The sequence below is a fragment of the Perna viridis genome, chromosome 6 (genome assembly GCF_037379345.1).
Source record: "Perna viridis isolate PV_CMFRI_1.1 ecotype Kerala chromosome 6, ASM3737934v1, whole genome shotgun sequence".
Taxonomy (NCBI): Eukaryota; Metazoa; Mollusca; class Bivalvia; order Mytilida; family Mytilidae; genus Perna; species Perna viridis.
The window spans coordinates 48497863-48524514 of record NC_142450.1 but is presented as its reverse complement, the minus strand read 5'-3'; the positions used below and the strand labels follow the sequence as shown (position 1 = coordinate 48524514).

General features: G+C 31.6%; 1 protein-coding gene and 1 long non-coding RNA gene across 5 annotated transcripts in view; one reads left to right on the top strand and one right to left on the bottom strand.

Moving 5' to 3' along the window:
- Positions 1-9477: 9477 nt before the first annotated feature.
- LOC148615370 (uncharacterized) lies at positions 9478-11402 on the bottom strand. Its single transcript, XR_015923873.1, has 3 exons — positions 11323-11402; positions 10118-10223; positions 9478-9611 (listed from the first exon to the last, which is right to left on the bottom strand). It is a non-coding gene; the product is annotated as an uncharacterized LOC148615370 (long non-coding RNA).
- Positions 11403-11764: 362 nt separating this feature from the next.
- Positions 11765-26652, top strand: part of LOC148615369 (uncharacterized) — a 55140-nt gene continuing 40252 nt past the window's right edge. For 3 of the 4 annotated variants that reach the window (XM_088590283.1, XM_088590282.1, XM_088590280.1), the window contains exon 1: positions 11765-12296. The gene's annotated coding sequence lies outside the window, so the exon portion shown is untranslated. Of the gene's footprint in view, positions 12297-15419; positions 15437-26652 lie in introns of those variants that run through there. The other variant, XM_088590281.1, reaches the window with a different exon arrangement.

Genomic DNA, 26652 nt, shown 5'->3' with positions numbered 1-26652 from the left:
GGTGGGAGATAATCTAACAAAAGAGTTTTACATGTTTAGATAAGTTACCAAACATAAGCATGTAAAACCCTATTGTAAGATTTTCTCCCACACACTGCAAGTGCCATTGACATTCACAGAGATAGCTCAAAGTTTGAGGTATTTTAAATAAAAATGCAAGTAAGGCTTTTGAAACAAGTATATTATATGCTGTAAATATGTGAGTCATATTTTAGCTGGTATTACAATTTATAATGATCTTGTTCTTATGTCGTTGTGAATATTTACCAATACCTGTAAAATATTTCTCTTCTCTAACCAGGGTCTCAAAGATTCACAGGTTTTTGTAACTGTGGCCTTTTCTATTCACCATGCTCCATCTGTCTAGGGAGAATAGAGACCCAGAACATTTAGGTATGTCAATTTGTATGTATATTGTAACTGGTTATTTAATATTATTACCATATTTCTACACTTGCACATGGAAATAATTGAAAAATATAGCTATGAATGTTTTTTTTTCGTTTTCACTCTATCATTTTTATGTTAATGAGAAGCATAAACAATTTTTACAAGGAGGACAATTGTAAGGACTCAATGGGACCTATTTTGAGTTTTTTAATTATATCCAGTGAAACATGTGCTAAGAGTGAGACTAAATACCAGTTCTTGAAAAAAAAAGTTATTTTGGTGAAAATCAGAACTTTTATATATATTACTATTTTTTCAATGTTAATGATGCTTAAGCATTGTATATATTTAAATATATCCACCTTGAAGTTATAATGGTGTGTATTTACATTTCCTACTTGATTGATTTAGAATTTCAGGTAGTTAGATGCTGTACCTGTTCTAATTTTTTCCAGTTTACATGGTGCATTTTTATTAGAACATCCCATTTTTTTAAGGTGAATGAAAGTTTTTTTCTATCTCCAAAATTCATCTACTATGGAAAGATTATCAGTATTTCAAATCAAAGTAATTATCATGATGAATTGTATACATGTCCATGTATATAATTTAGGGAAGATTGTAACTACATGTATTTTCATATTTTTCATTAAGGTTCAAACAAATGGATGAGTTTGGATTTGACATCACACAGGATTTGAAGTGTCATGCTGGTCAATAACATTCTTGGATTATTGGAATAAATTGCTAGAACTTCTACTTTGAAGGATAGCAAACTTTTATACAAATTTAAGTAAGACTAACTGTCCATTTATAACTGAATTTTTTAAGATAACAAAGCACAGTAGTATTTATATGCCATCTTTTACTTAAAATACTCAGTCATGTACCATGTTTACTATCTATATTAATATTACACAATGAATTTATTCTTAAATATCACAACATTCAAAAATATATATAGCTGTATGCAAAATGCCAGGAAGATACATACCAGTAGAAATGGGTTAACTTGTTAAGGTGTCATTGATTGTTCCAAGCATTCATATTTTACATTCAGTTTATGAATATTTTTAATGGAAATTACCACGTCACTCATGCATGAAAAATGTAAGCTTTAATATTTAGACGTCATATCTCAATTAATATAACTGATACTCTGATTAGACCAGAGAAAGGGTTAAATTGAAATTCACTAAAACAACATAGATATATCAGTAATGAACTTATTTTGGGTTGCTTGTTTTAAAAAAATGTCTTGTTTTTGAAGCTTGACAAATCATCGAACAATCTTCAACTGTTACTATGTTAAATTAAATATACACTGTTACTATGGTAAAAGTACATATACACTGTTACTATGGTAAACATACTTCTCCTGGTACCAAAACTTCATCAAAGTAGACATAATCACCATGAACCAAAAACTAACAGTACCATGAATACTAAAATGGGTTAGGGCAAGAGTAAATAATACGTAAGTAAAATTGATGGTTGCACGACAACGCCGACTGAAATTTATTACAGGATGCATCAAACACTCATAATATGAATATATATCAAAACACATATAGGTATATATGACCAAAAAATAAAAATTTAACCTGTTCAGTGTAATGTCGTGCTGAATGACAAGACTTGCACAAGATCAGGAAACTTAATTCAATGAAGCGTGACCAAAAACCTTAAAAACTCCCTCTAGACTACATATGATGAAACACCCAGGAGAAAATAATTTCATTCTAATGCACTACCCGTTTAAATGACTGAAATTATATACACAAACTTGTGAACAGTTTTGAAAAAAATGCATGATATACCATATTGTTGATATTCTAAGGTATTTTTTTTCAGGGTTACCAAAAGCAAGCCTTAGTTACATGAAGATCAAGATACCAGTCATATACAAGATTATTTATTCAAAGATTTGTTTTTTGGACTACTATGCAAAAGAATTGTGCAGACCAGATACCAAGTGATATGCTTTAGTTCAAGACCTTGTGTGAGATTCATCTGTGGATAGTTATTCTACCTAATCACAGATATTTCTAAAACTTTTATGTGGAGTCTGTTATATCTTTTGATTGTACTAGTACTAACAGGACAGATTAATTTCATTGTGAAAATTGTTCATTCTTTTAAACAAGAAAAGACTTGTTTGAAGACACACTAATGGAATGCAGTTGTGACTTACCTCTGATAAAGAAAATGTTCTTATGTGTGGTGATTGTTATACCTTTTGATATCATTCTATTCAAAGTATTTTGTTGTAGATATTACATAGACAGTAATACTACTGTTCGAAGAAGTAATATGCATGAAACAAAAATTGTTTGTGTCAATTTCTTGCAAAAATGTTCTTGTAATTGTTAATTTTTCAAAACTCGTGATAAGGTTTATTGGAGTTCTTTTTAAAACAGTATAAGAATTGAAGATACTATCAAGTTGTGATATTTTAAAAAAGATGTGTAATATTTTATCAAAATTATCTCCCCTTTGCTGAATGCAGCAAAATTACCTCCCTTGGTTAAAACAAATTTATCTGAAGAAATCAAATGTTGTTTGTAATTATGAAATTGTGGAAAAAATGGATTTTTAGAATGATTAATATAGCTTATCAGATTTCCCATGGGGAATGAATCCTCCTATGGGAAATATAGATTTCCCATAGGAATTGTGTGATTTTCCCATAGGAACCCCAGATTTTCCTATGGGAAATCTGAATTAAATCCTTAATAACTTTTTTCTTGATACTGTTTTCATCTCTTTCCATGTCAGGTTTGCTTAGGCTTCTATAGTACTATATTTTTTTTTATAAACAAGCATTCATAAAATGCCAAAAATTCTCCAAATATTGGTGCTACATATGTATAATATATTAGAAGAAAATGAGTAACCCTGTTTTACAAGTCTTTATACCAGCATTTGAAGAGTACATGTATATTTTCCTTTATGTGCATGTATCTACAAAAAAGCTATGTACAGCCTTAACTGATCAACTGGTATGGCTAGAAATCTGGTCACTATTTTATTTGTTCCAGCAGAACATATTTTTTTAATTTACAGAGGCCTATCCTAATACAAGATAGTTGATTTTTCAATAACTGTAATACATTGAAGTTTAAAGAATTAATGAACATGAGAAAAAAATCAAAGCTTAAAAAACTTTGCTCTTTTATCAGAATAATCAACAAGAAGGTGAATTCTCTGGACTAACATAGCCATACATATCTTCTCAATGTATTGTCTGGTCACTTAGTTGTATAATTGTATTTTTATCTGTTTTATTGTTCTTGACTGTTCTTTGTTTATGTGTTGCTTACCTCTGTAATACAATTTTAAATGTAATGACTGATATGTATGTCTGTATACCATTGTTTCAACAACGGTTTATCAGAGTAAAGTATATAGATATATAGAAGAGCCCTGTTTTTGTTCACACTACACACAATTACTTGGAAATTCTTCCACCAATTTGAACAAAATTTGATTAATTTGTTTTTATTGAAAAATTTGCTGTCACAAAATGATTTCACACTGGTCTCTGTTGTCAATGCGTGTCCATAGACACGTAGTTTTGTCTGCTTATTCTATGTAATATAAGTATAAGTTGGTTGTTCAAGTTTTTAAATAAAAAAAGAAGGTTTGTATTAATTTTTGGAGATATGACCTCAACCATTAGGGCCATAAGCGAGCATTTCATAGAATTAAACTATATATACATATAATGCAAGTAAAAACAAATAAATGTCTCTGATATTATCCTACAATTTTCGATACCACTAAGGTTAGACTGGTTTTGAACCTTCAATGAAAATGGGCCAAAAAGGGCCATAAACCAGCATTTTCCTGAAGTACTAGGTACAAGTAAATTGATTTTTTAGACTGTACTATGAAGTGCCATTTTGTGGGTTGTGACTTGATCTGATTAAGAAATGGGGGTAAAAAAACAAGCATTTTTCTGATATCTGGATAATAACTTGAGTAAACAAAACTGATTTCTTTGAAATTGTACCACAATGTGCCTTTTCTTCTAAGGAAAGTTCAGACTGAGTTTAACCAACTGAGAGCCAAAAAGCGCCACATTAACACTGGTGAAATTCTTTTTCTCCGAAGGAAAGTTCAGAATGATTTGAACCAAATAATGTGGAAAAAGGCCACTTTGATTCTGCGGAAATTCTCATCCCGTGTCAAAGCAATCAAAGTCCAAAGCAGTATAAACTTGAAAAGTGTATCCATACTTGCTCCTACTTTTTCAAGGTTCAACCCTGCAGTATTTTACTGGGTTATAATATATCATGATAAAGTATTCATAAACAATAAATAATATACATCAAGTTGTTGTGAAAAAATAGTACTTTCAAGTATTGAACACTTTACCAGTATTGCCTATAGAAAAAGTGACATTTTCAAAAAAAGCAGTAATCTACGCGTGAATATTTTACCGTTGAGATCTCAAATTGTCCTATGTTATTATCATTCTATTTGGCCATGTTATAATAAAATTTATGTTATTTCAAACCTAGATGTATTTAGGATAATATGTGATAACAGAGCTGTAAGCGATTCAAGGAACTTAGAAGTGCATGGCCAGTGTTTCCTTCATCTTTTTTGAAATCATATTCTAAGACTTCGGCGTTTATCCTTTTATTTGCAATTTGACGATTGTTTTAGACGTAAATATTCAACCAATTAATATAAATTGATTCAGTATATGAATACTTTGATTAATATAGAATATAAGCAAATGAATATCACGTAAAAATTGGAGCAAAAATGTATTACTCCAAAAATGACCTTTCATATGGAGCAAAAAAATGCTCAGACCAAGTTAGGCTAAATTTTCCAAATTAGGCCGATCATTTGTTCTGGCCAGGCCAGGTAATGTTTTAGAGTATGCCGCCAATTGTATGAAATAAATAAAAGTTAAATACTAGAACTATAAAACAAAGTAATAAAAGGCTAAGCCATGAATCTAAGTAAACAGTAAGTGAAGTTGCAATTAATATTTCTCCTCTAATTAAGACCGAGTATTTTTGTTCTAATTCTATAATAAACATTGACATGTATGGAGCGGAATGTGTGTCATAATTCAATATTAATTCTATTACATAAATATATATGCGCGAATACATTATTATTTCTTCATATGCATAATTCTATTTATGCAATCGCGTATTTAATAATGCATATGCATAATTCTATTTGATATATGCAATTGTGTAATTAATTATGCATATGCGTAATTATTTTTATGCAATAGGATAATTCTGCATGCGATTGCATAAATAGAATTACGCTTTTGCAAAATTAATTACGCGATTGCATAAATAGAATTAAGCATATATATATATTACGTCTCAAAATGTGACGACTCTATTCGCTACACTGCTCCATCGGATCAAATTGATACAGGGAAGATAACGTAAACTTAAGGGTCTGAAAAATTCCTAACGATTGTTTAGAACTGTCAATTTTGCGATGCAAATTTTTGGTCGTTCCCTCCGCGGGACTCGAACTCGTACTGCTGTGACATCTATGGCAACACCGCCTGCACTAAATCCAGCGCCCTAGACTACTCGGCCATATATATATATATATATATATATATATATATGCAGAAATAATAATGTATGCGCATACATATATTTATGTATTCCTCGCCATTGACTAGTCCGAATTTCCTCTGACCCTGCAACCCTCCTCTTTTTTATTTGGATATTGATCAATATCCAAATAAAAAAGAGGAGGTTTGCAGGGTCAGATGAAATTCGGACTAGCCATTGACATGACAACACCAGGGGATATCATAAGGAAAGGGGAAAGAAACAGAGTAATATGCCGCAAGAAAATGGCGATTATTTCCTCTCGGAAAAGCTTTAGTTTCTTGAAAAATGCCCGATAAATATAAAAAGTAACGATGTGTTCTCGCTAACGAGGTGTTCATTTCATTGGCTGTAAACTTAGCCGAAACATAACGAATATTGTAATTAGCCACGTGCATAACAGCTGTGCGTGTTTTTTTAGGTTAAACCTCTAGATTCGGCATGCTTTATATAATAATTTACCAATAATATTCAAACCGTAGACATTTATTTGAAAATTTCAACAAAGCAAGTACATATGCAGGGAGTCAAGTTTTTTTTCTATAAGTGGAAAAGGGGGGGTTCAGTTTTTTTTTTATAACTTCAAAGAGGGGGTCATTTTTTGCACATGGATTTCAAGGGAGATCCAAAATTTTAATTAAGCAGAGCATTACACCAGTCAAATTATTATATTAAAACATATTTTACCACCATTAAACATTTTATTTCATTATCACATGCATGATCTCTGGTCAAATCAAGTTCACACATCAACATAACCATCAGGACCTAAAACATTTACAGTTATTAAATCAAATTGGTCTGACTTATCTGCTGACGATTCAATTTCCTTACCAATATCTTGAATCTCAAGAGCTGTGTCTGATTCTGCTTGTTTGATCTGACTTTTCCAAAGTATTAAGTTTTGGAATTGAAGACTTGAATGTTTTATTGTAAGAATTCTTTAATATCTCAACTGCTTCTGCTTCAAAGAGTAATCAAGGGAACCAAGGTTATAACGATAATAAAAAGAATGTTATCCAGGGACAAAGACCAGACATGGAAAACAGACATACAAAGAACATGAAGTAACTAAAATCAAACATACAAAGTAACAAAAGCAAATTAGCAACTATGACTCCACTAAAAACTTGGAGCATGGCCAGATGCGCCTTTAGGGTAAGCGTCCTCTGCTTTTCTAGAAACACCCGCCGAGTTGCTCATAAAAGTCAAGCCCGGAGTAGACGAAAGAGGAAAGGAAAACTATGACACGTTGAACAAATCAGTTTTCATGGCGCAGATGGATTCACCGTAGCGATCCACGATTTCATGATGACGACCATAACATAAAACTTCTGTAGTGATGACTTCAATCTTGTAGCAACATAACCCTGTTCCAGATGTTTATTTGTTAGAATTCTAGCGCGATATAAAAAGTCTGCGTACTTTCGGCAAGCTCTGGCATAACGTATGAGTTGTTATATGAAAACTCCATACGCATGTTTAATAGAGGGGGTATCACATTTAAAAAAAAGTTTTTAAGGGGGGCATAAGAAAATGTCATGGGGGGTCAGGAAAATTTTATTTGATTTCAAAATGACCAGTTCCCCCCCACCCCCCCCAGGTAAATAATGATAAATTTCTATATCCATTTGAATCGTATAAGGGAAAAGGGGGGCTATAGAGTCAAATTTTGTGTCCTGGATCTTTTTATGTAATATTCAAACCAGAATCTATTTTTTTCCCCTATTGCATCTCTGTATTTATATAAAATCATATATCATTGTCCTGCCTTTCTATTTCAAATGTGATCCTATCCGCGACCCCCACTCATAAAAATCAATATGGTTACTCTGATGGCTATTCAGGTGGGGGCGTGGTGGGCGTGCGCCCCCCCTAAAATTTGCAAAGCATGGGTTGTCAGAGGTAGATTTAGGCGGTTTTAAGTTGAAACTTCAAATTTCTCGCTAATTTTACCACAAAAGATATCTACATTGCACCCACTCTAGAATATTTAAAAAATTTAACCTAAAAAGTTTTGTCACCTCGCTCCGCTCGGCAAAATTTTTACTATGCGCCCCCTATTGAAAATCCTGGATCCGTCCCTGTTACTCCTGCAACGTAAGAGGTTGGAATTCCGTTCCTCTATACCCCAGGATGGCACCAAGTCAGAAAATAGCTTGCCAGAGAACCTCTAGCATTGCTGGAGTACAACATGGTTTGCTACCTAAGCATTGTATTGCTTTTTTTATGTTTCTTTATTGCTTTTATGGAGAATATTACAATAGTTTCAAAACAGGCAAAACGGTTAAAGCAAAATATGAGGAAAGCTATTTACAGGTTAGTGAACAGGGACGGCTCCAGACACTTTGAAAAGGAGGGGTGCAAGCCAGTGTGATAATGATGCTAAGACATTATTTACCATGTTTTGTCAATTTTACACATGAAAATGACTAATTTTCTGATAAAAAGGAGGGGTGCCAACCTCCTCTGATCAATGAACAGGTATTATCAGCACAGTTGACTAATAAGTATCATTTGATAAGATGTCCTGTTAAACAGGTGCATCATGAGCTCATGGTATGATCATCCTCACCTCAACATCTCTTTAACTTGTGAACAAAAAATATCACAATTTATCAGTCTGTAGGGTTTATACAAGGAAACCATGAATTCAGATCGATTCAATGTAAATTATAGGTACAAGTACATGGCATGATTATGATTAGCTCAAAATTCAACAATAAATCCTTCTTTTTTCAAAATTTTTAATGTCTGTGAATGTTTATATTTTATTCTATTTACCGGTGGAACTTGATTTTTTTGATTGATTGGTCGTGGTTTCAATGCCTATTCACTATTGCAATTATTTCTTGCATTTCAGGACAAGAATGTTTTACTGTATGAAAAGATCCTGCTTTATACTACTCTACTATCATGACGTTTTGAGGCGGTTTCATAGTGCTACCTCACAGAATCAACAGTTGCTTGTTGGCATGTCATACCCCTAAAAACACATTATAATGAATTAGCTAAATAGTTGTTACACACAATTACTTGTTTGAGAAGCAGTGAAAGTTTTAGCACTCACTAGTCATAAGTAGAAAACTTAAATACATGTACCATTTATGCTTGCCAATGAGATAGTCATTTAACAAAACCAAGCAAGTAACGATTAAGCTTCTACAGGTGAAATCACCACATGGTTATCAATAATGGGCAAACCACATACCATTAAGCAATCTATAAAAGGGCCCAAAAACAAATAAATTAAAACTATTCACAAAAGACCATAATCAACCTTATCTACAGAAAACAATGAAGTATTTTTTAGCTCAGTTGATAGAGTGACAGCTTGCAGTGCAAGGGATTCTAGGTTGTATTCCTGGATGGTACTGTCAAGAAGTATACATGACTGTTATTGTATACATGTATGAAAGTGACTTTTACTTTTGAAGCATAACACATTTAAACCTTGTACATTTGAATAAGAAATATATTTTGAAAATATTTATTTTCAAAATTCAGCTTCATATCAGCTTTCATTACAGTGCAAGCAGAGATTTGAACAGCATTGAAGATCATCTTAATTCTACATGTATGAATTCTTTCAGTCATATACATGCCATGGATGACCTGGAAGTATAAAAATCAGTAATAAATATACATAATACTCATATTCAAAGTTATTGTGATTCATGATTCTTGTAATGAAGTAGACCTCTAATTAAGTAAACCCTACATTATATGGCTCATTTGTTTTTTGTTCTTCAAACAAAACATCCCATTATGTTAAAATATTACGTCTATGACATAGACTATGTTACAACCTTCAATTAAGTGTCATGGGAACTGTAGTGCTTCATTTTAAGCGATAAACACACATGGGATCTATCTACATTACACATGTAGAAATAATACAAATACATTTCTAAAATAAACTGTCTAATGAGGGTTATAGTGAACAATCAAAAGACTTTGAAAGGGGGTCCAAGCTATTAATTTCCTCATTTTTGCAAAAACTTTCCAAATTATTTCCAACATTTCCCAACAAAAGAGGTGGTTCCTACCTTTGGAACACCCCAAATCAATATTAATTTTATTTTTCCAAAAATATTGTATACAGAACCTCAAATACCTACACAATATATCATCATACTTCATTTGAACCGAGCTTCCTGTTGTGTATGACTTGTCTAGTAACTTGTATCATTGGTAGGTGAACATGATGGCTGCAACCAAAATTTTCTGGAAAATATCAAAACATATATCCTTTTGATATGGAAAGAGATACTGAAAATCAACATGGATAGACTTTTACCATACTGTCATGACTATGGTATAATTGTACATGTTCATGACAACATACTGTGCAAAAGAAATCTGATGACTGACAAAACTAGTTCCTTATCCTTAGTTACAGATATACAATGTAAGTCAACAGCTTGTATTTATGGATCTATTAACAATGTAAAAAAATATAGCACGATAAACTTCTTAAAAAATTGAAGATTGTGTATTATATAAGGTCATACAAATGTATATGTTAATGTTTAGATTAATTTCCTAATCATATAATTCATGTAATTTACCTCAAGTTATGTATGAAATGTTCTCATATGACCTTTACATGTACAATACCATGGAACATATTAAATATTGTGTTTGATCGCTCTTGGTCAACTATTCAGCAATACTTAATTGTTTCATTGGAGTTTCCTTGACCTTGTACATGAATTTATATTTGTTCTCAAAAATGAAATATGGGGTACTGTATATACAAATTACAGATGCTTGTAAGGTTTTTTGTGTTACCCTATAATCAAGTAACTGTACAACTCATCATGTTCAACAAGTTTGTATCATAGACTGTTTCATTTAAATGAAAATCAACAGTCATTGACTCAATGAAAACTCTTCATGTCTTTATAAAAATGTTTGTATGACTATGTATACAGTACATGTATAAGGCTTAAGAAAGTTTTGTGTGTACCATATCTCCTGTAATTTGAACTGCACTCATTTACTTAGACTACAGCAATTGATTTAGACAAATTATAATTAACAAATACATGATATATGATTAACACTTAAGATATTTATCATAATTCTTCATTATTGTAACTGTGTTCGAGCTAAATAACATATTTGTATTTGTATTTTCATCATGACGGCACTGTAAACAATAATGAATGCATATCATTAATGTTCGTTCGTTTTGCTTATCAATTTTTTGACATATAAAAATATAAAAACAAAAAAATATAGCAAACAATTGAAATAAAAACAAACTGTCATGTTCAAAATGAAAAGAATATACTCAAATAAAACATTATGTGGTACTTACTTTTTGTTTGAATAAATATCCATATGAGAGTACACAAAACTCAAATTCAGACGCCCCCCCCCCCCCCAATCTGACGGCATGTTTTTTTTTTCACAAAATACCGTCCGGAAGTCTGACTTTAGTTCATGTAAAGTCATGTAAAAGTCCGAGAATCCCGAACTCCTCTTTCCATGGGCTGACAATACTTGACATGATTCTTTGTTGTTATTCCTGTGTCGATATCCAGGACTTTAAAAACATCCGGAATTATCTTGAAACTTAACTATAGGAAATTAGTCATGTAGGAGAGTCAAAACACTCTCGAATTGCCCCCTTAAATGGAACTTTTCCCATAATTAAAACTATTTTTTCAGATCCTTAAATTACTTTAAAGCCTTATGCATATTAATAATACTTTGGAACGAATGCCAAAATGCCAATCATTTAATATATAAATATACTGGTCAAAGAGTACATGTAATTCTCGCCGACAAATTTTGTCCTCTCCTGGTTAACAAGTTCATGTCCAAATTTCAAGACAAACCGTTTAATAGAAAGATGACAAGATACAAGGCAACGATTGAGGGAAAGACCTTTGGTGTCTTGTATGACGAAATGAGCTTCATAACATATAATTATCCTCCAAATCTTCAAGGACCAATTAATTTATTATCGTTTGTCACTGTGTTGAATTAATTGGAAGTTTAAAGAATCATATTCATTCTTGTGAACGCAAATACGTTAAACAAACTAATACTTTGGAGTGGAATTAACGCTAAATACGTATTGTTACAATCCTGATCACAATATTAGTACATTTTATGTATTTATAGAATTAATTGTAACTATAGAATAATTACTCCTTGTTATTGTAAGTTACGCATCATTGAACTTGGACCTTTAATTTTGTCCGTTTTAATGACAATAGGGATTTCAAATGGTGAATTTTTGTATTTACTTTCGTGGCTTCCATGGGGATACATTCACCTTCATCGGTAAGTTTTTACAAATAGTTTTACAAATGACCTTGTCTTTTCATACTTATAGCGTGATTGAATATGCTGCCCTAGTCAAGATCTAGGACGCACTTACTACACGCCATTATTTCCATTATTTTAATTAATATAAATGAACGGACACCTTCTGAAACGCTTGTATACAATGCATACATGTACATGTCAATACAAAAATGTATATTATTTCCTTCTTTTCACCCGAAAATATGAAAATATGGTTGTGAGGGTACACTCTATATGATTTGTGATTTTAATTCCAAAAAATGCACTTCGTATATAGTATTGTGTGTTTGAATTGCTGTGGTATCAAAACAATGCTACAATATCGAGAGTTAATACAAATTGAACAGAATTATGTAATACTTTGTTTTGTTGAATTGAAAACTAACAATTTTGATATAAATTTTTCTGGTTACAAATTTCGTATGAACAATATGGGAAATCAAGGCGCTGAGGCACTGAGTCAAGGAAGACCTCAAAGTAATCAAACATATTCATGTAACCAAATCGTAAGCTAAATAACCCGATCAAAACTTAGTCCTTTTAAAGAATAACCATTTGTTTAAACGCAGTGTATATTTATACAGTCCATTTATCAACATATATTTTGACCTTCTTTTGTATTATTGCTTGTGGTATTCCTGGCTGTACAGTACGTTGATGTCCTCATATTTTCTAACACTTAATTAGCATTTCTTACATCATATGAATACCCCTGAGAGACACTGACTATCAATATTCAATGAATTTTCAAAGAAAGAATGGATCCACACCTTGAAATTTCAGTTTGGAGATGCATGAAGTAGAAATTAATCCCACAGACTGCAGGAAGTTGAACATAGGCCTAATCTCAAGGGATTAATGAGCAAAAAGCTTTCCCTTGGTTGTGCTCACTTTGAAGTAGATTTTTTTTTCTACATGATTGTTTCGCAAATATGTATGAGATTACAATACAAGTAACTCTTATGTTATACAAATATATAAGTGCTAAGAAATCAGGCTTAATGTTTTTATAGTTTTTTATTAAGAGACGTTGACATATACATTTACAGCTGCTTCATGCTACACATTCATGTACCAGCACTTGAGAATCATGACTTTGTTTCATGCCTAAATAGTGTCCCAGCACAGAAATGATCTGTTTTACTTTTGCTTTCTTCTCACTTCATCTAGTGAAACTTCCAAGTGATAACCACTGAAAAGAAATCAAAGGAAAAAATCATAAGTGTCTGATATGTGCAAAATGTTACAATGTAAATTCATTAAAATATATATGTATTTTAACCATATGATATGGAGAAACCTCCTCTTGTTTGGAAATACTGTTACATGTACATATAATTTTGTGCAAATCGGGCAAAAATAAAGGTTGGGTGCTTATAATTTTCTCAGGTTTTAACTGGTTTTTAAACCACCTGGTCAATATTCCTACGGTGATCAATACTGGTGGATTGAAATTTTGAAAACAATATTTCTGTCATTATTCATAGTTTTGTCCTACATTAAAAATGTTAATATAGTATATATCTACTATATTTCAGTGTTCTTAGGTTGTATTCTTAAAGTATCTCTATCAGCTGTATTAATTAAGAAAAAATAAATATTTCTTTCTCTATAATAATTCAAATTAATCTGACTTTATAAAAATGTTCAGCGTATCTCATGAGCATATCTGTGTTTCAATAACTATTAATAACAGGGAACATAAGTAAGAGTAGAACAGGCTACTTTTCACATGTCTTTGTTAAAACAACATCCCCTCCTAACCAGATAGATCATAAAAAGTGTTTTGAAGTGATGAGTTTAGAACTAGAACAAAAAATTAAAGTCATTTCATTTACCAGACAAAAACCTTCTAAATACAGAAAATGGAAAGCTTGTTAGGATATTGCTTTAGGGCTTCTCCCATATATGATTTTAGCTACCTGCTGATTTATAATGAAGTTTGGACCCCCATTTCAAAATCTCTGTGTCACATTGTAAAGTAGAAAACAAATTAGATACATGTATTACTATATTACAAATATCATAATTTCATGTATGAAATCTTGATTGATATTGTACTGCATATGCCGGTAACCATAAAGTACATACACATGTATTTTTCAGTGTAACTTTCTTGTTCACAAACATACAAATGTAAACTGCAAATTTTGCTAAGAAATATGACTACACTGTTCTACACTAGCAATAAAAACAGTATACCTATCACCAGTTTTGAAAATTTTAAATAACTGTGTACATACAAAGTATATGAATAAATAATGTGTACCTTTAACACTTACCTAGTACATTGCACATGTAAGAATGTCCATGAAAATCACCTCTTAGAAAAGGTCTACTTTTGGTAGCTTGATATCCAACAAGTTTTCAATGCACTTTCATGGACATAGAATATCTAACATAATTGACTGTATCTTTCTTGTGTCATGAAAATCCTGTTTCTTACTTTATTATCTGCATTCTAAATAAATGTTCCTGGTATATCTTGACAATATACTAAAAAAGAACCGTATTGATAATCAGTTATGACTTACATGGATATAATACACATGTACATGGTATTACTATTTTTTTAAATTCCATACTGAATAGTACATGCCTAAATCTGTATCACATGCAGTATCAACAGGACACTCCTATATCAATTCAAGGGCCACTGACCCATGGGAGGATATAGGTCGAGGGTTGATACTGCATATATAAAACAGATTTTTTCATGTCATGTTCATTCTTTCTTGTATTTTATCAATACAAATTGTACTTCAATTGTGTTCTGTGTAAGGTGTGATATATGGTATGCAATATATGTCTAGGGGTGTGATATGGGATATGCCATCATGGCATGTAGTTCTATGGGTATGATTTAGAGAATGTGATATAGGTCCATGGGTGTGCTATACAGTATGCAATATAGGTCTAGGGTGTGATATAAGGTATGCAATATACGGCTAAGGAAATTTTATTCGTTGAAAAATTGTTGAATACGGACCATTTGTTATGATGATCGACTAATTAATATTTTAAGGTACTTGGTAACCTTGTCAGAAAAGTGTGTTTTGAACAAGATGGAAATGTATGGATGAAAAGTCAAGACAACAAACTTAGTTAAACTTGAGGTAGCCTTGAAGCTAAAAACCACTAATTCCACTTTCCATAGGCTTCTATGCTAATTTCACAATATTCAATGGCTTCTCTGGACTTTACCTTAACTTTAACCTGCAGAGGACTATATATCAGCATGATTCTACATATGTCAGCTCACAATCCTCAGAATGGCATGTGGGGTTAGCAGACTTGCAGTGCAGTACTGGTCACCGGAAGTGAAGGGTCTATAAATAGCATGGGAAATCCCAGTGTTTTCACAAGATAGGGGTATATTTAAAAATCATTATGGAGATTAGGCTTCACATCACAAGAAGCAAAATGCACCTATAAAATGTACAGAAATGTTTTTCCTTTCAGAAACTGTTTAGATTTTTTAAATAAGATGAGAACTTTTTTCACAGCACTATGAGGAACAGGGGTAATTTTTGCGTAGGACTATTTTTGCGTACGTTCCGAATGCTCATTGGTTGAATTGGTGGTCTGTAACCTAAAGAGTCACTTTTTGTCTTAGAAAAAATATATAACTATACAGGTATCTTCCTACACACATACTGAATGCATTTGCAAAGTTTCAGTGAAATGTGACAAGCACTTTTTTAAATATTTGATTTTTAAATATAGGGTAACCAAGTTGTGCGAGCAAAAAAGTGACAATATTCTACCATACTTAAATGCATTAAATATTTGCAAAGAACTTTTTCTGACTTTTCAAATAAAAAATATCAATCACAACTTGTTTTTTAACAATATTAATGAAGAAATAGTTTTAAAAGTAATCATTTTCTGAGAAATTGGTCTATTTTTAAAAATTTATTTCTGACATGCCTCCCCCTTTTTCTTGATCACATGTCAAAAATCCTAAATCTTTAAATTTTCACAAAAGGTGATATATTTGGCTTTAAATTTGTAAATACAGTGTTTTCACATTAAAACATGACCAGTAAAGGGCACCTAAAGCAAAAAAAGTACTCAATAATGGATTTTCCATGTTGCCATAGGGGAATGCTGATATGGCCTTAACCGCAGTAATGAAAGTGAGTTTTTCCTCATTTCTAACCTAATTTTTGCTCAAATCTACACAAAACTTGATTTCAAGTGCTTATTACCACCATATTTAGGTAAATATAGCCCTCAAAGTTTAATATTTGATATTTTTACTAAATTTTCTACACTTTTTACAAGATAGGACATACAAATCAGCCAAAAAGACCAATTTTCCATAATTTGGACCTATAACTTAAAAAAATGCATATTTTGAAGGATTTTTGTAGTGTATTCCTCTCATGGCAAAGTTAACAAGATCTTCAAGTAGTTTAAAGCTATTTCAAGAAACTTTTCATTTTGCCATGGCTTCAGCTTAAGGCTAAAAACCACTAATTCCACTTTCCATAGGCTTCTATGCTAATTTCACAATATTCAATGGCTTCTCTGGACTTTACCTTAACTTTAACCTGCAGAGGACTATATATCAGCATGATTCTACATATGTCAGCTCACAATCCTCAGAATGGCATGTGGGGTTAGCAGACTTGCAGTGCAGTACTGGTCACCGGAAGTGAAGGGTCTATAAATAGCATGGGAAATCCCAGTGTTTTCACAAGATAGGGGTATATTTAAAAATCATTATGGAGATTAGGCTTCACATCACAAGAAGCAAAATGCACCTATAAAATGTACAGAAATGTTTTTCCTTTCAGAAACTGTTTAAATTTTTTAAATAAGATGAGAACTTTTTTCACAGCACTATGAGGAACAGGGGTAATTTTTGCGTAGGACTATTTTTGCGTACGTTCCGAATGCTCATTGGTTGAATTGGTGGTCTGTAACCTAAAGAGTCACTTTTTGTCTTAGAAAAAATATATAACTATACAGGTATCTTCCTACACACATACTGAATGCATTTGCAAAGTTTCAGTGAAATGTGACAAGCACTTTTTTAAATATTTGATTTTTAAATATAGGGTAACCAAGTTGTGCGAGCAAAAAAGTGACAATATTCTACCATACTTAAATGCATTAAATATTTGCAAAGAACTTTTTCTGACTTTTCAAATAAAAAATATCAATCACAACTTGTTTTTTAACAATATTAATGAAGAAATAGTTTTAAAAGTAATCATTTTCTGAGAAATTGGTCTATTTTTAAAAATTTATTTCTGACATGCCTCCCCCTTTTTCTTGATCACATGTCAAAAATCCTAAATCTTTAAATTTTCACAAAAGGTGATATATTTGGCTTTAAATTTGTAAATACAGTGTTTTCACATTAAAACATGACCAGTAAAGGGCACCTAAAGCAAAAAAAGTACTCAATAATGGATTTTCCATGTTGCCATAGGGGAATGCTGATATGGCCTTAACCGCAGTAATGAAAGTGAGTTTTTCCTCATTTCTAACCTAATTTTTGCTCAAATCTACACAAAACTTGATTTCAAGTGCTTATTACCACCATATTTAGGTAAATATAGCCCTCAAAGTTTAATATTTGATATTTTTACTAAATTTTCTACACTTTTTACAAGATAGGACATACAAATCAGCCAAAAAGACCAATTTTCCATAATTTGGACCTATAACTTAAAAAAATGCATATTTTGAAGGATTTTTGTAGTGTATTCCTCTCATGGCAAAGTTAACAAGATCTTCAAGTAGTTTAAAGCTATTTCAAGAAACTTTTCATTTTGCCATGGCTTCAGCTTAAGAGTCACTTTTTGTCTTAGAAAAAATATATAACTATACAGGTATCTTCCTACACACATACTGAATGCATTTGCAAAGTTTCAGTGAAATGTGACAAGCACTTTTTTAAATATTTGATTTTTAAATATAGGGTAACCAAGTTGTGCGAGCAAAAAAGTGACAATATTCTACCATACTTAAATGCATTAAATATTTGCAAAGAACTTTTTCTGACTTTTCAAATAAAAAATATCAATCACAACTTGTTTTTTAACAATATTAATGAAGAAATAGTTTTAAAAGTAATCATTTTCTGAGAAATTGGTCTATTTTTAAAAATTTATTTCTGACATGCCTCCCCCTTTTTCTTGATCACATGTCAAAAATCCTAAATCTTTAAATTTTCACAAAAGGTGATATATTTGGCTTTAAATTTGTAAATACAGTGTTTTCACATTAAAACATGACCAGTAAAGGGCACCTAAAGCAAAAAAAGTACTCAATAATGGATTTTCCATGTTGCCATAGGGAAATGCTGATATGGCCTTAACCGCAGTAATGAAAGTGAGTTTTTCCTCATTTCTAACCTAATTTTTGCTCAAATCTACACAAAACTTGATTTCAAGTGCTTATTACCACCATATTTAGGTAAATATAGCCCTCAAAGTTTAATATTTGATATTTTTACTAAATTTTCTACACTTTTTACAAGATAGGACATACAAATCAGCCAAAAAGACCAATTTTCCATAATTTGGACCTATAACTTAAAAAAATGCATATTTTGAAGGATTTTTGTAGTGTATTCCTCTCATGGCAAAGTTAACAAGATCTTCAAGTAGTTTAAAGCTATTTCAAGAAACTTTTCATTTTGCCATGGCTTCAGCTTAAGAGTCACTTTTTGTCTTAGAAAAAATATATAACTATACAGGTATCTTCCTACACACATACTGAATGCATTTGCAAAGTTTCAGTGAAATGTGACAAGCACTTTTTTAAATATTTGATTTTTAAATATAGGGTAACCAAGTTGTGCGAGCAAAAAAGTGACAATATTCTACCATACTTAAATGCATTAAATATTTGCAAAGAACTTTTTCTGACTTTTCAAATAAAAAATATCAATCACAACTTGTTTTTTAACAATATTAATGAAGAAATAGTTTTAAAAGTAATCATTTTCTGAGAAATTGGTCTATTTTTAAAAATTTATTTCTGACATGCCTCCCCCTTTTTCTTGATCACATGTCAAAAATCCTAAATCTTTAAATTTTCACAAAAGGTGATATATTTGGCTTTAAATTTGTAAATACAGTGTTTTCACATTAAAACATGACCAGTAAAGGGCACCTAAAGCAAAAAAAGTACTCAATAATGGATTTTCCATGTTGCCATAGGGGAATGCTGATATGGCCTTAACCGCAGTAATGAAAGTGAGTTTTTCCTCATTTCTAACCTAATTTTTGCTCAAATCTACACAAAACTTGATTTCAAGTGCTTATTACCACCATATTTAGGTAAATATAGCCCTCAAAGTTTAATATTTGATATTTTTACTAAATTTTCTACACTTTTTACAAGATAGGACATACAAATCAGCCAAAAAGACTAATTTTCCATAATTTGGACCTATAACTTAAAAAAATGCATATTTTGAAGGATTTTTGTAGTGTATTCCTCTCATGGCAAAGTTAACAAGATCTTCAAGTAGTTTAAAGCTATTTCAAGAAACTTTTCATTTTGCCATGGCTTCAGCTTAAGGCTAAAAACCACTAATTCCACTTTCCATAGGCTTCTATGCTAATTTCACAATATTCAATGGCTTCTCTGGACTTTACCTTAACTTTAACCTGCAGAGGACTATATATCAGCATGATTCTACATATGTCAGCTCACAATCCTCAGAATGGCATGTGGGGTTAGCAGACTTGCAGTGCAGTACTGGTCACCGGAAGTGAAGGGTCTATAAATAGCATGGGAAATCCCAGTGTTTTCACAAGACAGGGGTATATTTAAAAATCATTATGGAGATTAGGCTTCACATCACAAGAAGCAAAATGCACCTATAAAATGTACAGAAATGTTTTTCCTTTCAGAAACTGTTTAAATTTTTTAAATAAGATGAGAACTTTTTTCACAGCACTATGAGGAACAGGGGTAATTTTTGCGTAGGACTATTTTTGCGTACGTTCCGAATGCTCATTGGTTGAATTGGTGGTCTGTAACCTAAAGAGTCACTTTTTGTCTTAGAAAAAATATATAACTATACAGGTATCTTCCTACACACATACTGAATGCATTTGCAAAGTTTCAGTGAAATGTGACAAGCACTTTTTTAAATATTTGATTTTTAAATATAGGGTAACCAAGTTGAGCGAGCAAAAAAGTGACAATATTCTACCATACTTAAATGCATTAAATATTTGCAAAGAACTTTTTCTGACTTTTCAAATAAAAAATATCAATCACAACTTGTTTTTTAACAATATTAATGAAGAAATAGTTTTAAAAGTAATCATTTTCTGAGAAATTGGTCTATTTTTAAAAATTTATTTCTGACATGCCTCCCCCTTTTTCTTGATCACATGTCAAAAATCCTAAATCTTTAAATTTTCACAAAAGGTGATATATTTGGCTTTAAATTTGTAAATACAGTGTTTTCACATTAAAACATGACCAGTAAAGGGCACCTAAAGCAAAAAAAGTACTCAATAATGGATTTTCCATGTTGCCATAGGGGAATGCTGATATGGCCTTAACCGCAGTAATGAAAGTGAGTTTTTCCTCATTTCTAACCTAATTTTTGCTCAAATCTACACAAAACTTGATTTCAAGTGCTTATTACCACCATATTTAGGTAAATATAGCCCTCAAAGTTTAATATTTGATATTTTTACTAAATTTTCTACACTTTTTACAAGATAGGACATACAAATCAGCCAAAAAGACCAATTTTCCATAATTTGGACCTATAACTTAAAAAAATGCATATTTTGAAGGATTTTTGTAGTGTATTCCTCTCATGGCAAAGTTAACAAGATCTTCAAGTAGTTTAAAGCTATTTCAAGAAACTTTTCATTTTGCCATGGCTTCAGCTTAAGGCTAAAAACCACTAATTCCACTTTCCATAGGCTTCTATGCTAATTTCACAATATTCAATGGCTTCTCTGGACTTTACCTTAACTTTAACCTGCAGAGGACTATATATCAGCATGATTCTACATATGTCAGCTCACAATCCTCAGAATGGCATGTGGGGTTAGCAGACTTGCAGTGCAGTACTGGTCACCGGAAGTGAAGGGTCTATAAATAGCATGGGAAATCCCAGTGTTTTCACAAGATAGGGGTATATTTAAAAATCATTATGGAGATTAGGCTTCACATCACAAGAAGCAAAATGCACCTATAAAATGTACAGAAATGTTTTTCCTTTCAGAAACTGTTTAAATTTTTTAAATAAGATGAGAACTTTTTTCACAGCACTATGAGGAACAGGGGTAATTTTTGCGTAGGACTATTTTTGCGTACGTTCCGAATGCTCATTGGTTGAATTGGTGGTCTGTAACCTAAAGAGTCACTTTTTGTCTTAGAAAAAATATATAACTATACAGGTATCTTCCTACACACATACTGAATGCATTTGCAAAGTTTCAGTGAAATGTGACAAGCACTTTTTTAAATATTTGATTTTTAAATATAGGGTAACCAAGTTGTGCGAGCAAAAAAGTGACAATATTCTACCATACTTAAATGCATTAAATATTTGCAAAGAACTTTTTCTGACTTTTCAAATAAAAAATATCAATCACAACTTGTTTTTTAACAATATTAATGAAGAAATAGTTTTAAAAGTAATCATTTTCTGAGAAATTGGTCTATTTTTAAAAATTTATTTCTGACATGCCTCCCCCTTTTTCTTGATCACATGTCAAAAATCCTAAATCTTTAAATTTTCACAAAAGGTGATATATTTGGCTTTAAATTTGTAAATACAGTGTTTTCACATTAAAACATGACCAGTAAAGGGCACCTAAAGCAAAAAAAGTACTCAATAATGGATTTTCCATGTTGCCATAGGGGAATGCTGATATGGCCTTAACCGCAGTAATGAAAGTGAGTTTTTCCTCATTTCTAACCTAATTTTTGCTCAAATCTACACAAAACTTGATTTCAAGTGCTTATTACCACCATATTTAGGTAAATATAGCCCTCAAAGTTTAATATTTGATATTTTTACTAAATTTTCTACACTTTTTACAAGATAGGACATACAAATCAGCCAAAAAGACCAATTTTCCATAATTTGGACCTATAACTTAAAAAAATGCATATTTTGAAGGATTTTTGTAGTGTATTCCTCTCATGGCAAAGTTAACAAGATCTTCAAGTAGTTTAAAGCTATTTCAAGAAACTTTTCATTTTGCCATGGCTTCAGCTTAAGAGTCACTTTTTGTCTTAGAAAAAATATATAACTATACAGGTATCTTCCTACACACATACTGAATGCATTTGCAAAGTTTCAGTGAAATGTGACAAGCACTTTTTTAAATATTTGATTTTTAAATATAGGGTAACCAAGTTGTGCGAGCAAAAAAGTGACAATATTCTACCATACTTAAATGCATTAAATATTTGCAAAGAACTTTTTCTGACTTTTCAAATAAAAAATATCAATCACAACTTGTTTTTTAACAATATTAATGAAGAAATAGTTTTAAAAGTAATCATTTTCTGAGAAATTGGTCTATTTTTAAAAATTTATTTCTGACATGCCTCCCCCTTTTTCTTGATCACATGTCAAAAATCCTAAATCTTTAAATTTTCACAAAAGGTGATATATTTGGCTTTAAATTTGTAAATACAGTGTTTTCACATTAAAACATGACCAGTAAAGGGCACCTAAAGCAAAAAAAGTACTCAATAATGGATTTTCCATGTTGCCATAGGGGAATGCTGATATGGCCTTAACCGCAGTAATGAAAGTGAGTTTTTCCTCATTTCTAACCTAATTTTTGCTCAAATCTACACAAAACTTGATTTCAAGTGCTTATTACCACCATATTTAGGTAAATATAGCCCTCAAAGTTTAATATTTGATATTTTTACTAAATTTTCTACACTTTTTACAAGATAGGACATACAAATCAGCCAAAAAGACCAATTTTCCATAATTTGGACCTATAACTTAAAAAAATGCATATTTTGAAGGATTTTTGTAGTGTATTCCTCTCATGGCAAAGTTAACAAGATCTTCAAGTAGTTTAAAGCTATTTCAAGAAACTTTTCATTTTGCCATGGCTTCAGCTTAAGGCTAAAAACCACTAATTCCACTTTCCATAGGCTTCTATGCTAATTTCACAATATTCAATGGCTTCTCTGGACTTTACCTTAACTTTAACCTGCAGAGGACTATATATCAGCATGATTCTACATATGTCAGCTCACAATCCTCAGAATGGCATGTGGGGTTAGCAGACTTGCAGTGCAGTACTGGTCACCGGAAGTGAAGGGTCTATAAATAGCATGGGAAATCCCAGTGTTTTCACAAGATAGGGGTATATTTAAAAATCATTATGGAGATTAGGCTTCACATCACAAGAAGCAAAATGCACCTATAAAATGTACAGAAATGTTTTTCCTTTCAGAAACTGTTTAAATTTTTTAAATAAGATGAGAACTTTTTTCACAGCACTATGAGGAACAGGGGTAATTTTTGCGTAGGACTATTTTTGCGTACGTTCCGAATGCTCATTGGTTGAATTGGTGGTCTGTAACCTAAAGAGTCACTTTTTGTCTTAGAAAAAATATATAACTATACAGGTATCTTCCTACACACATACTGAATGCATTTGCAAAGTTTCAGTGAAATGTGACAAGCACTTTTTTAAATATTTGATTTTTAAATATAGGGTAACCAAGTTGAGCGAGCAAAAAAGTGACAATATTCTACCATACTTAAATGCATTAAATATTTGCAAAGAACTTTTTCTGACTTTTCAAATAAAAAATATCAATCACAACTTGTTTTTTAACAATATTAATGAAGAAATAGTTTTAAAAGTAATCATTTTCTGAGAAATTGGTCTATTTTTAAAAATTTATTTCTGACATGCCTCCCCCTTTTTCTTGATCACATGTCAAAAATCCTAAATCTTTAAATTTTCACAAAAGGTGATATATTTGGCTTTAAATTTGTAAATACAGTGTTTTCACATTAAAACATGACCAGTAAAGGGCACCTAAAGCAAAAAAAGTACTCAATAATGGATTTTCCATGTTGCCATAGGGGAATGCTGATATGGCCTTAACCGCAGTAATGAAAGTGAGTTTTTCCTCATTTCTAACCTAATTTTTGCTCAAATCTACACAAAACTTGATTTCAAGTGCTTATTACCACCATATTTAGGTAAATATAGCCCTCAAAGTTTAATATTTGATATTTTTACTAAATTTTCTACACTTTTTACAAGATAGGACATACAAATCAGCCAAAAAGACCAATTTTCCATAATTTGGACCTATAACTTAAAAAAATGCATATTTTGAAGGATTTTTGTAGTGTATTCCTCTCATGGCAAAGTTAACAAGATCTTCAAGTAGTTTAAAGCTATTTCAAGAAACTTTTCATTTTGCCATGGCTTCAGCTTAAGGCTAAAAACCACTAATTCCACTTTCCATAGGCTTCTATGCTAATTTCACAATATTCAATGGCTTCTCTGGACTTTACCTTAACTTTAACCTGCAGAGGACTATATATCAGCATGATTCTACATATGTCAGCTCACAATCCTCAGAATGGCATGTGGGGTTAGCAGACTTGCAGTGCAGTACTGGTCACCGGAAGTGAAGGGTCTATAAATAGCATGGGAAATCCCAGTGTTTTCACAAGATAGGGGTATATTTAAAAATCATTATGGAGATTAGGCTTCACATCACAAGAAGCAAAATGCACCTATAAAATGTACAGAAATGTTTTTCCTTTCAGAAACTGTTTAAATTTTTTAAATAAGATGAGAACTTTTTTCACAGCACTATGAGGAACAGGGGTAATTTTTGCGTAGGACTATTTTTGCGTACGTTCCGAATGCTCATTGGTTGAATTGGTGGTCTGTAACCTAAAGAGTCACTTTTTGTCTTAGAAAAAATATATAACTATACAGGTATCTTCCTACACACATACTGAATGCATTTGCAAAGTTTCAGTGAAATGTGACAAGCACTTTTTTAAATATTTGATTTTTAAATATAGGGTAACCAAGTTGTGCGAGCAAAAAAGTGACAATATTCTACCATACTTAAATGCATTAAATATTTGCAAAGAACTTTTTCTGACTTTTCAAATAAAAAATATCAATCACAACTTGTTTTTTAACAATATTAATGAAGAAATAGTTTTAAAAGTAATCATTTTCTGAGAAATTGGTCTATTTTTAAAAATTTATTTCTGACATGCCTCCCCCTTTTTCTTGATCACATGTCAAAAATCCTAAATCTTTAAATTTTCACAAAAGGTGATATATTTGGCTTTAAATTTGTAAATACAGTGTTTTCACATTAAAACATGACCAGTAAAGGGCACCTAAAGCAAAAAAAGTACTCAATAATGGATTTTCCATGTTGCCATAGGGGAATGCTGATATGGCCTTAACCGCAGTAATGAAAGTGAGTTTTTCCTCATTTCTAACCTAATTTTTGCTCAAATCTACACAAAACTTGATTTCAAGTGCTTATTACCACCATATTTAGGTAAATATAGCCCTCAAAGTTTAATATTTGATATTTTTACTAAATTTTCTACACTTTTTACAAGATAGGACATACAAATCAGCCAAAAAGACTAATTTTCCATAATTTGGACCTATAACTTAAAAAAATGCATATTTTGAAGGATTTTTGTAGTGTATTCCTCTCATGGCAAAGTTAACAAGATCTTCAAGTAGTTTAAAGCTATTTCAAGAAACTTTTCATTTTGCCATGGCTTCAGCTTAAGGCTAAAAACCACTAATTCCACTTTCCATAGGCTTCTATGCTAATTTCACAATATTCAATGGCTTCTCTGGACTTTACCTTAACTTTAACCTGCAGAGGACTATATATCAGCATGATTCTACATATGTCAGCTCACAATCCTCAGAATGGCATGTGGGGTTAGCAGACTTGCAGTGCAGTACTGGTCACCGGAAGTGAAGGGTCTATAAATAGCATGGGAAATCCCAGTGTTTTCACAAGACAGGGGTATATTTAAAAATCATTATGGAGATTAGGCTTCACATCACAAGAAGCAAAATGCACCTATAAAATGTACAGAAATGTTTTTCCTTTCAGAAACTGTTTAAATTTTTTAAATAAGATGAGAACTTTTTTCACAGCACTATGAGGAACAGGGGTAATTTTTGCGTAGGACTATTTTTGCGTACGTTCCGAATGCTCATTGGTTGAATTGGTGGTCTGTAACCTAAAGAGTCACTTTTTGTCTTAGAAAAAATATATAACTATACAGGTATCTTCCTACACACATACTGAATGCATTTGCAAAGTTTCAGTGAAA